Genomic DNA, 10,587 nt, shown 5'->3' with positions numbered 1-10,587 from the left:
CACACACACACACACACACACACACACACACACACACACACACACACAAGAGAGAGAGAGAGAGAGAGAGAGAGAGAGAGAGAGAACATTGCAGTGGAAATGAAAATCCAGAAGCTTGATGGCTTCCTGTCCACCAGATTTCTGTTGGATGTTGTAAGGTCCCAATTTGATGATATTATCTTTGTTTCCTGATATATAAGATTACTCCAGTCATCTCTGCAGGATGTTTTAAGTACCTGATTTGATGATACATTGCTATCTCTCTGCTGCTTCTATCTATTTGCTATGTCCTTTTTTTTTTTCTTTCAAAAAACACTTTTGCTTGCTACGTACTTAATAAATTGAATATACAGCTGTGGTAGATTATCCTAGACTGTACAGAATAAAGTTACAAGGGCCTGGGGGTGGTAAAGAGGTTGGGAATAGCTATTGTTGACGGTCAAACACATTGTGACTGTAATTAATTCCATTGCATTAAACCTAAAATTAGTTAGAATGGCAAAACATAAGTTCTTCTTTTAAATTAAATTTTATTTTTTTATATTAAAATATAAGCTCTAAAATATTTTAAAACAATAAACAGAACAGCTGTGATAAGGTACTACAATTAGGTATACTGTTTAATGCCATGGTCAAAGGGAGCGCGAACATTAGCTAGGAAGGAAGCAGGTAGAAAGATCCTGAGCACCCACCTCCTTCCCGGACAGGGCTGGAATAGAAATACCAATATCTTGACCACTTCTAGTGCAATGGCCAACTACACTCTGTGAAGATGGCATGGGTGGTGACTGCTCTCACCCTTTATCTGTGGAGAAAACAGGATTCTACATTGGACTAGACTTGGGATTGTCTGTGAGAGGACTTCCTCTGTTAGGAAGGAAGTCATGCATTATAACCGAATGAAGCACAGAGCCCCACAGTGAAAAATAAGCCAGGCTCACCTGAGCAACAGATAAGGAAGCAGAAGGAACAGCTGCCCCGGTGAGACTCGCACTCACACAATTGTACATCCCGGCCCTCTTCCCTCCACTCACGAACCTGCATCTATTTTGGCTTTTTTGTTGTAACTCTCAGAACTGGCTACATGGCTGAAGAAATCCTCCCACTTCCTCCTCCCAAGTGCTGGGATTACAAGTGTGTCCTGACATTCCTGGCTTCAGGACCTTTTTGTGTCTGTTTTCAGACAGGAATTGTACTGAGAGATAAATTCCCAGCCTTTGTGTCAGTTTTCAAATTGTTTTCTCTGTAATACTTGATATGATATCATATTATGTAGCTGGCCTTTTGGCCACTTTATTGGGTTCTTTTATCTACCTCCCTACACCACCCCTATCCCTCCCAACCCCCCAACACTTGGTAGGAGAGAAAGAAGGTCAGATTACCTTCTGTTGATTAGGGATGTCAAGTTCTTTGGAGGCAAATTTGATCTTTTTGATCAGGATCTCTCCAACCAGCAATCGGCAATCCAGCAAACAGCAACAGCAGCAGGGACAGTAACAGCCTCCTAGCAGCTTCTCTTGGGTCCCTAGCATTATACACGCTTTCAAGAGTCCCTAGAGTTCCAAACATATCCTCAGCCTGCAATATCACGCCTCTGCTAGAGCTCAAGGCAAATCATAGTCAGCTTCTGTGGACAGTCTGAAGCAGCTCCATAGTCCACACCTGAGATTAAAGTAAAAACATTCCTGTAACATTTCTATGTTTTTAGAGAAACCTAAAATTCTCACTACAACCATCTCTTAGCTCTGAATCTTAGCTCTTGGAAGGCTGAGACAGAAGGATCAGCAGTTCAAGGACACTATGAGCTACATAGTGAATTTGAGGCCAGTCTGGGTTTTATATGACATCCTGTCTAAACAAAACAAAAACAAAAGCCATCAAAGTGTAGTTCACACCTGTAATCCCAGCATTCTGGGTGGGGAGAGGAGGATGCAGGCAGAGGCAGGCGGATCTCTGTGAGTTTGAAGCCTGTCTATAAAGCAAGTCCAGGAGAGCCAAGGCTACACAGAAAAAAAAAAACCGCCTCAAAAACAAACAAACAAACAAACAAATAAAACGAACAAAAAACAATAAAACAAAACCCCAAAACATCAAAAAAAAAATTCTTTTGTTTAGAAAACCAAGACCTTGAGAAAAGGGCCCTGTGACATGCTGACCAAAGGTCTAATGGAAGCATGGGAACTAGTCCAGGTCACAAGGGTTGTGTTGGTACTTCTACTCAAACTCTGAAGATCAATGACATGGTGTATTTGACCTTGCACTGTTCACAAATGCAGCAGTTAAGGTATTGAAAATGTACTCGGACGAATGTGATAGACATCGAAAGCAGGAGAAGACAGGGAACAGGACAGGACCCTACCACAGACCACCTTTGAAAGACTCCACTGATTGAGGTATTGAAGTAGAGGCTGAGACTCATAGCCAAACTTTGGGCAAAGTTCAGGGATTCTTAGAAAAGAAGGGGGAGGTTAGAAAGACCTGGAGGGGACAGGAGCTCCAAAAGGAGACCAACAGAGCCATAAAAACTGAGCCCTGGGGGCCCTGAAGAGAATGATACTCCAACCAAGGACAATGCATGTAGAGGACCTAAAACCCCAACCCAGTTGTAGCCCATAGACTCCTTCTCCAAGTGGATTCCCTAGTAAGGGGAGCAAGGGCTTTCTCTGGCATGAACTCAGTGGCTGGCTCTTTGATCATCTCCTCCTGGGGGGTGTGGCCTTGCCAGTCCTCAGAGGAAGAAAATGCAACCAGTCCTGATGAGACCTGATAGACTAGGGTCAAACAGAAGGAGAGGAGGACCTCCCCTATCAGTGAACTAGGGGAGGGGCATGGAAGGAGAAGAGGGAGGGAGGGAGGGATTGGAGGAGGCAAGGAAGGGGGCCACAGCCAGGATACAAATTGATTAAATTGTAATAAATAATAATAATAATAATAATAATAATAATAATAATAATAATAAAATTCATTAAAAAAGAAGCTGAGCATTAAATGAACTTGGAATATTAATTCAGAAATCCTAATGTCAGCTTCTTTTGAAATATGGGAAGATTAGATGGTACTGGGCCTACAGCGCAAGGTTTTGTGGGTTTGTTTGTTTGTTTCTCTTGTGCAATATTGGGGCTGGAAATCTGAGCCTCACACTGCCACACAGGTGTTCTACCACCAAGCCATACCCCACCCCACTGCACCCTTTTTTTTTTCTCTCTCTCTCTTTCTCTCTCTCTCTGTGTAGCCCTGGCTGGCCTGGAGCTTGGTGTGTAGACCAGGCTTGTCGTGAACTCTCAGAGATGCTCCTGCCTCTGCCTCCCAAATGCTGGGACTACAGGTGTGTGCTACACCCAGCATCTTTTACTTTTTGCAAATGTTTTGTATTTATTCCTTGAAAATTTTATACGTACACAAAATGTTTGTCAACCAAATCCACTCCCTTTGCCTCGGATCCCTCTTAAAATTCCCCTCTTAGGTCTTCATCCCAAAGAATGTTTTTCATTCTTTGGATAATGTCCAATTAATCCTGCCTATGTATGCATTCAGTGGAGCATGGACAAGCTCCCATGGACCACACCTCTAAGGAAAACCGATTCTCTCTCCTCTACCAGCCTGCTCTCAGCTACGTGATTAATTTCTGACAGTTGCGTTTGAATTTGTGACCCCCATACAGATCCCCGATAAGCCAACTTGCCTCTGAAAGCCCTATTCCTGGCTTCTCAATCACTTTAATGGGCCAAAATCACTCCTATGCCCCAGCTCTTTTCTTACCTCACCTGCCACATAAAAATAACTTGCTCCACAGGGGACCAGATTTCTGAGACTTCTGTGTAACTGGTGTGGACACGTGTGAACAATTTTGTGAGCCGCTGATCTAAGGAATACTTCATGCGTGCAGTTCCTCAAGACTGCTCACTGTTTTCTGCACTCTGTAAACACTTATAGCTACTTTTATTTTTTTCATTCCAGGAGTCAAAACTGTTACATTAGTGTTAAAAATTTAAATATGATACAGAAGCATGTGAAATTATTTTTAAACCTTTTATTGGTTCTTTGTGAATTTCACATCATGCACCACAGTTTCACTCATCTCTCTCCCCGTTTCTTCATATCTACCCTTCACCCTTGGAGCCTCCCCTACAAGAGAAAACAAAAACATATGCAAAAAAATTAACAAAACCAAACCCATATCACTGTGGATGCTGCAGTGTGCCACACTGTGTGCCATATCCTTTTTGTTGGGCCTGAGGGTCACACATATAATGAGGAAAAAAATCTAAGCAAAGCAGGAAGCAACTTTTATTCAACTTTTATGAAGGGAGCGAACATTACCGGCTAGGGTCAGGCATGGAGGAGACAGAGCAGGCTCCTTTTAAAGCAAACCCCCCTGAATCAGATGTTAGGATACGATTAGAAAACAACTTAGTTATTCTGTAAGTTGAAGGGGGAAAGATCACGTGAGAAGTGATGTGCGTTTGCGACACTGGGTCTCTCGGGAACGTAGGAGGAAGGAAGTGCGCTCTGGCTTTTGACATGGGGCAGGGCCCTGTGCAGAGCAGAGAGTGCATCCATTCAAGGCTATACGGGTCCGCACAGGCTTATCCGAAACAGGACAGAATCTACGGTTGGGAGTTTTTAGCAGAATGAGGTGTGTGTGTGTGTGTGTGTGTGTGGGGATGCTTTAGGCCCTTCACTTTTGCACACACACCTTTACTTGCAAATGTTCACTGTAACGAGTTGTTGGTCTGGCCCTCTCACACTCACGCCACCAGGGCCAGTTCTACTGTGCTGCCCAGGTGAGGTTGTGGGCTCTGCTGACTGCTGCAGCCGGCAATGGGCAGGACCAGCTTTCTTGCTCTCTGGGCCAGCTCAGGGGTGGTAGTGTTGTAAAATTAGGTTTAAAAAAATCCCTTTCTGTTTTCCCTCATCACCGTCAGCTTTTGGGTGGGTGTCTTTGCAGCCCTCTCTTCTCTGTGTTTCTGGTGTGGGTTGCTGACAGATGCCTGTTATCACAACGCACCAGAGCAACACCAGCATTCGCCTCTGAAGAGGACACATATCTTTTTTTCTCAGTATAGAAATTATCTGCCCTTACTGCCTCGAGAACTCAAAAAACAGAATATCTTGGGCTCAGTGGTTAACGGCACTGGCTTCTCTTCCAAAAGACCCAGGTTCAATTCTCAGCACCCACAAGGCAGCTTGATAAGCATTTGTAACTTCAGTTCCAGGTGACCTGTCGCCCTCTTCTGGCCTCTGTGGGTACTGTACACTTGCAGTCCACGACCTCCCTGGAGGTAAAATGCCTGTATTTGTTCTTCAGACAATTTCACCCATGCACACCATGCCTCTTGAGCGTATGTATCTCAACTCCCCCGGAACCGACGACTCTTCCCTCCCAACGCCCAATCCACTCCAATCACATTCTCTTCTTTTTCAGTTAAGAACCCACTGGATCAAGTTAGTGCTGCCTGTTGGAAGGCTGACTGATCTTGGAGACTTGGCCTCTTGCGGGTAACCACAGCCACTGTGACCTCGTGAGTGCAATGGCCACATCATATCCCAAAGACAACGTATTTAGCTCTCCTCCCATCCTCCGGATCTTAGAGTCTTGCCACCTCCCTGCCAAGATGCTCTCTGAATCTTGGGAAGAGGTGTGGTGGGTACAGATGTCATTTTTGGGCTGAGCATTCCATGTACATTTATTTTCAGCGCTTTATGAGTCTCTGGCATTAACTGCCGACTACTCCAGAGAGAAGCTTCTATGCCAAGACTGAGGCCAGCACTTACCTGTGGGTCTAAGCATAAATGTTTGGAAGGAAGTCTGACAACATGTAGTTCAGCAAAACAACAGTAGCATGTTTTGGAACTATGGACTTTTGACCAAGTTTAGAGTATCAGGCCTGAATTCCTCCCTGTGGAGCAGGCTCCAAGTCCTGTGCGAAAGCAGTTGGTCACCCCCGTAGCCTTTATGCCATGATTGCACCGCTGTACATATGTCATTGTGATGGTTATGAAATAGACACAGTGTGGATGTGATGGGTTTAAAACTCCTACTTTTGGCAACTCACACACATTTATAATTTTGTTGTTGCTGTTTTTTTTTTTTTTTTTTTTTTTTTTGAGACAGGGTTTCTCTGTGGAGCCTTGGCTGTCCTGAACTTGCTTTGTAGACCAGGCTGGCCTGGAACTCACAGAGATCCACCTGCTTCTGCCTCCCTGAGTGCTGGGATTACAAGTGTGTACCACCACACCTGGAATACTTCAGCTTTTTGTGTTGGAGGGGGTGGATTTGCCTCCTAGCATTTAAGTTTCCTCTTTTTCAGCACAGCCTGGGCTCAAACTCACAATGACTCCGAGGATGGATGGCCTTAAGCTTCTTATCCTTCTGCCTTCACCTTGGAGTTCGGGGTCATAGGCATGCTTCACCATGCTCAGATCATGTGATGCTGGGAAGCAGGCTTTCTACATGCTAGGCAAGCACTCTCCCCACCGAGCTGCAGCCCCAGCCTGTGTAAGTTTCCTTACGGGCTCACAGACATCCCAGCCATCAGACTGACTGTCACCAGCTCACAGACATCCTGGCCATCAGACTGTCATCAGCAGCAATACCACAGAAACGACACAAAATTAGTGAGTTTATTGATCAAGAAAAATACAGACAGACTTGAGGAAATCCAAGTTTGGATAGTAAGAGAAAATCCAACCAGTGTTTGGCACATGTCTGGGATCCCAGTGCTCAGAAGGCTGATGCAGGGGGTTGATGCAAATTCAAAGCCAGCGGAGTGATAATAGCTAGTAATGGGAAGCCAGGGCCTCTCTCCAAACAAAATCAAACGACCAAAACCAAGAGAGGGTTGCTCCTTCAAGCCTTAGCATAGCTGTATAAATGATGTGAGGCTTTTGAAGCAAGCTCTTTCTGCGATCATCTAAAACTAAGGCTGCAGGAGAGGAAAAAATGTTCGGCTTTCCCATTTCCTTATTGAAAGACGCTTGTCTTTAAGGTCAGGATTTAGGTGTGGCTGGCAGCTTCTGGGGTATCCCCCAACAAGACAGGAATGCCCGTGGGTGGGCAGCAGGCCTCCAGATGGACCACTCAGGAGAAGCTCTCAGGGATTAGTGTCCTCTCTATTGTATGTGAACAACTTCGTATATCAATTGGGATGACTGACACATTGCCTCCGATTGGACAGAGCTTATACCTCCAGGGTCTCTATGCGGAAGAAGAGCATAAAAGGAAAACGCAGACTTCAGTGGGCCAGCTACTGGCTACTCACACTGCTCCAGAGTTCAGGGTGCTGACGTGTGGGAGTACTTAGGAACACAGTGAGAGATGCTTCTTATTTAGAGACACAGTGTGTTGGGTCAGCTGTCTCCAGTGCATGCCTGCATTCTCTGCTACAGTTGGGATCTCACGTCGTCTTCTACCTTGCAGAGTAGCTGAGGATGATCTTGAATTTCTGACTGTTCTGCTTCTGCGCCATGTCCTGAGCCGGGGAATACAGGCATGTGCTACCTGCTCAGGTTCTGTGGTGCTGGGGCTTACACCCAGGGCTTGGTGCCTTCCAGACAAGCACACTATCTCCTCAGCCCAAGAATTCCCTAATAAATAAAGAGTTATAGAGTTACTTTTGCGGGTACTGGCTGTGGAAAGGTGCTGCTTACTGACTTGTTCCTCATGGCTTGCTCAGCCTGCTGTCTTATAGAACCTAGGACCAGCAACCCAGGGATGGCCCCACCCACAGCGTGCTGGCTCCTCCCCCATTGATCACTAATTAAGAAAATACCTTACAGCTGGATCTTATGGAGGCATTTTCTCAACTGAGGCTCCCTCCTTTCAAATGACTCTAGCTTGCTTCAAGTTGACTTAAAGCTAGCTGGCACAGCTTTTTTTTTTTTTTGTATTATCTTGTTTTTCTGTTTAGTATAGACTGTAAATGTAACCATAATAAACTGACCTCTTCAGAGAGTCAAATAAATCTCTTTCCTAAAAGAATCATTTTCAACTTTCTGGATATCTATGTGGATAAAATAACTTTAATTTACCCATGTCAGCGAACTGAGTTTACCCGGAAAGTCCAGACGAGGCAGCTGACTTCAGGACCGGGTACCACCACGGCAGGAGAGTGAGCACTCTCGGGGTCCAGGCTTAAACCCCGGAAAACAAACCAAACAAAACTTCCAAACAAATATTTGTTGGGCAAGATAACTCAGGAGGTAAAAGTATTTCTGTGTAAGCCTCAAGATCTGAGTATGAAGTTCTCCTCTGACCTCGAGTGCTGTGGTCCACGTGCCCCCCCCCCATACATAGCATGTACGCATACATGACTCTGATACATACCAACACTAAAAAAATAGATACTAAAAGTATCCAAACCAAAGCCACCTGAGTTCAGGATGAAGGAATCTGGAAAGCCCAGTGGTCAAATGCTGTTGGTAAGGGTCAGGAGAAAAGGCGTCTGCTCTCATTTCTCCCACTTCTACCTGTGAAGCGCAAACCACACACAAGATCCAGCATTCTCTGAGGTTGCACGGGAGTCCTCATTCAAAAAAGGTAGTAACTCACAGCCCAGATAATTACCTCAGATAGAAACAGCAGCCCCAGAGCCAACTCTGGGGACAGATGCATGCTGCCCCCCTTCCCTCCTTCTCACACACGATCTCTCTGCTGTTGCTCAGGCTGGCTAGCTCTGTCCCTTTCTGCTACACGTCTGAGCAAGCTCCTCACCTACCTGGGAATCCTATTTCGCCATTGAGGGCAAAAAATGGTTCCTGTGCTGCAGGGATTGTCACAGGCGATCTTACTTGTCTGGTCCCGGCACAGCAAGCGTCTGATATTACTTGGTTTTGTTTGTTGAGCTAAGTTCTTGATTGGTAGAGACAGCTGTCTCTGAGGTCACAGCTATTCTCCTGCCTCTGCCTCCCAGGCATTAGGAACTGATTACAAGCATGAGCCACCACACCTCAACAGCTTAATGCTATTGTGTTCTTTAAACACAATTTCCGGGTCTATTGCCCTCAGGTTCACGGTTTTCATAGAGTGTCGCCAGATTTTGGGGACACTGTATAAGCCTCTGTGATGGTTTGAAAAGGCAAAGGCTTGTTAGGTTATAAATATCAAACATGAGTACCAGGTAAAAACTAACATTTTAACAACTTCATGATCATTTCACTTTTAAGTATATGAACAATTTATCACTCTCACCGCTGGTGAGGCAATGTTCTGAGAGTATTATATAGCATTTATCACAAGGAGGTATTGTTATTATCACCCCTATTTTATAGATGAGGAAGGTCGAGGCACAGGACACATAGCTGGTAATTATCCATCAGCGACTGAACCCAGGCAGTGTGGACCCAAAATTTGTGCTCTCATTATTCTGCTTTATTATTCACTTATTTTTCTTTCTGTTCTGATCTGTGTGTGTGGGTGTATGGTCTATACATTTGTAAGGGTGTGTGTGTGCAGGGTGTGTAACCCACATGTGGATTCTAAGCATCCACACCCGTTGTCTACTAAAGGGAGACCTTTAGTCTTTAGGTCAAGGTCTCTCACAGAACCTGGAGCTCAGCCATTGGACTAGGCTTTCGGCCAATGAGCTTCAGGGACCCACTGTCTCTGCCTATCTCATTCCTCAAGGCTGGGGTTACAGGCGCTCCCCTCGCCCCCGGCTTTTTGCCTGGGTTCTGGACTCCTAACACAGGTCGTCATGTCTCTGCAGAAGGCACTTTGGTTCCTGTCCCTCGTTTGGCCTTACTAAGTCTAACGAGAGTTGTAGATATTCTGAGTATGTACTTAACCAGAGCCTTGAGCATTTAAATACGTCAGAAGCTTCAGAAAAGTAACTTTAAGACTTAGGAAAAGTCAGCTAGACACACACCCTATTTTACTAAAGGCTGGGCATGCAGCTGAGTCGCCAAGCATTTTCCCAGCACATGTGAGGTTCTCCACCTCCAGCCCACACAAGCCAGGATGGGAAGAAAACATTAACTAAAGGGAACAGTTTTAAAGTGACATTGAAAGGGTTCAGGCAGAGCGGCCAGCCACCGACCGGCGCTCCTGGCTGCCCCAGTCTCATGAGTGTGGCTCGTGAACGGGGAAAACCCAGCCCTGCTGGAGGAAGAACAAAAGATTATTTGGTAGTAAGACCACCAGTAAACTGATGAGGAAGTTGGGAGTTTTCGGAGGCAAAAAGCTAAGCGAAAGCAGAAATACAAAAATGTCAGTAAAGTTGACTTTCACCCTGGGGATATTTGCTGACAGATAAGCGCCTGACTTTGGGTTTTTATTTTATGTTTGTTTTTCTGGAACAGAGTTATGGGTGACCCTGCTGGCTTCATACTTGATATGAAGCCAACAATGACTTTACATTTCTAAAAGATGTTTGTTTATTTTTATAGATCTAGTTTGTATGTGTACGTGTGCGGGTTTGCTCTGCATGTGAGTACTGTGCCCTTGGAGGTCAGATGAGGGTGTCAGCTCCCCTAGAGCTGGGGTGGTAGGCGGTACCCAATACAGGCAACGGAATCCCAGGTTCTCTGGAAAAACAGCAAGTACGCGTAATCTCCGAGCATCTCTCTGGTCCCAATATTTATTTACTT

At 45.3% G+C, this 10,587-nt stretch overlaps 1 long non-coding RNA gene across 1 annotated transcript in view; it reads left to right on the top strand.

Annotated features, from left to right (window-relative positions):
* The window catches only part of LOC129682852 (uncharacterized), an 8,474-nt gene extending 493 nt beyond the window's left edge, over positions 1-7,981 (top strand). Inside the window, exon 2 of the long non-coding RNA XR_008721063.1 lies at positions 5,426-7,981. This is a non-coding gene — a long non-coding RNA (uncharacterized LOC129682852). The remainder of the gene's footprint in view (positions 1-5,425) is intronic.
* Positions 7,982-10,587: the final 2,606 nt, after the last annotated feature.

Source organism: Psammomys obesus, unplaced genomic scaffold (assembly GCF_907164565.1).
Source record: "Psammomys obesus unplaced genomic scaffold, mPsaObe1.curated_primary_1811, whole genome shotgun sequence".
Taxonomy (NCBI): domain Eukaryota; kingdom Metazoa; phylum Chordata; class Mammalia; order Rodentia; family Muridae; genus Psammomys; species Psammomys obesus.
The sequence above is the reverse complement of the archived record's forward strand: the minus strand, read 5'-3'. Positions and strand labels throughout refer to the sequence as shown.